The following is a 1,610-nucleotide window of genomic DNA, read 5'->3' on the forward strand; positions in this document are numbered from 1 at the left end:
ATCTGATAAAATCCAACACCTATGCCTGTTCAAAATACAGCAAGAGAGTGATAGAAGTGAAAGTCTTTGACAAAATAAAGGGCATATTTGCAAAACCAGCACCCAACATTATTGTCAACAGTGAAAGATTCAAAGAATTCCCCTTGTGAATGGGAATCAGACAAGAATATCCTCTCTCACTACTTCTACTTAACATTTTATTGGAAGACCTAGCCAGGGCAGTAAGAAAAGAAAGAGAAATAAAAGTCATGCAAATTTTCAAAGAAGTAAACACATCTCTATTCTCAGATAACATGATCCTAAACGTAGAAAAGAGACTCAGCCAAAAAAAAAAAAAAAATGACTGGAACTAATAGAAAGTTTCAGCAAAGTGTCAGGATACAGATCAACAAACAAAAGAAAAAAAAATCATTTGTATTCTTCTACTTCAACAAAGAGACCTCTAAAAAGGAAATAAATAAAACAATACTATTTATAATAGCTACCAAAAGGATGAAATGCTTGGGAATAAATCTTACCAGGGACACAAACTCTCTCAACTGTCACTGGTGTCAAGTCAGATCCAATTCATAATGACACCTCCTTGAGTTTCTGAGACAGTATCACTACAGAAGTAGATTGCCCAACCTTCCCTCTGAGAAGTGACTGGTGAATTTGAACTGCTAGCTTTCTGGTTAGCAGTCACATGCCTTAGGCCCTACACCACCAGAGCTTCCTCACACAAAGACATATACAAAGAAAAGTACAAAACACTACTACAAGAAGCTACAAGACATCTACATACCATAATCATGGATAAACCAAATAAACCAAATTCACAGCCATGGAGTTGTTCCCAACTCAGAGCAACCTCTCCTTGGGTTTCCGAGCTGGTATCATTACGGAAGTAGATTGCCCAACCTTCTTTCCAAGGAGTGGCTGGTGGGTTTGAACTGCCCACCTTCTGGTTAGCAGTCAAATGTCTTAGGCACTATGCCATCAGCATTTCCTGTTCATGGATAAGAAGACTGAAAATTGTGAAAATGTCAATGTGACCCAAAACAATCTATACATTCAATGTAATCCCAATCCAGATCCATCAACATACTTTAAGGACAAGGAAAAATGAATCACTAATTCCACGCAGAAAGGAAAGAGTCCTTGGATAACCAAAGCACTACTGAAGAAGAAAAACAAAAGTAGGAGGTCTCACACTCCCAGATCTCAAAACCTATTATACAGTCACAGTAGTCAAAACTGTGGTATTGGTACAGTAGACAAATAGACCAGTGGCACAGAATTAAAACCCGGAAACAGACCCATCCATCTAGAGACTGCTTAACTTTGACAAGGGACCAAGGCCCATTAAATGGGAGAGAGATCATCTCTTGAACAAATGGTGCTGGCAAAATTTGATATCCACTTACAAAAAAATGAAACAAGATCCATACCTCACCCCATATACAAAAACGAATTCAAGTTGGATTAAAGACTTAAATGTAAAACCCAGAACTATAAAGCTTATAGAAGATAAAATAGGGAAAACTATAGAGGCCCTAATTTATTACATAAATAGATCATCATGCATAACTGAAAATGCATGAGCAACTGAAGAAAAACTAGATGACTGG

The sequence above is a fragment of the Orycteropus afer genome, unplaced genomic scaffold, assembly GCF_000298275.1.
Source record: "Orycteropus afer afer isolate SDZICR_OR568_19922 unplaced genomic scaffold, OryAfe1.0 scaffold00762, whole genome shotgun sequence".
NCBI classification, from domain to species: Eukaryota; Metazoa; Chordata; class Mammalia; order Tubulidentata; family Orycteropodidae; genus Orycteropus; species Orycteropus afer.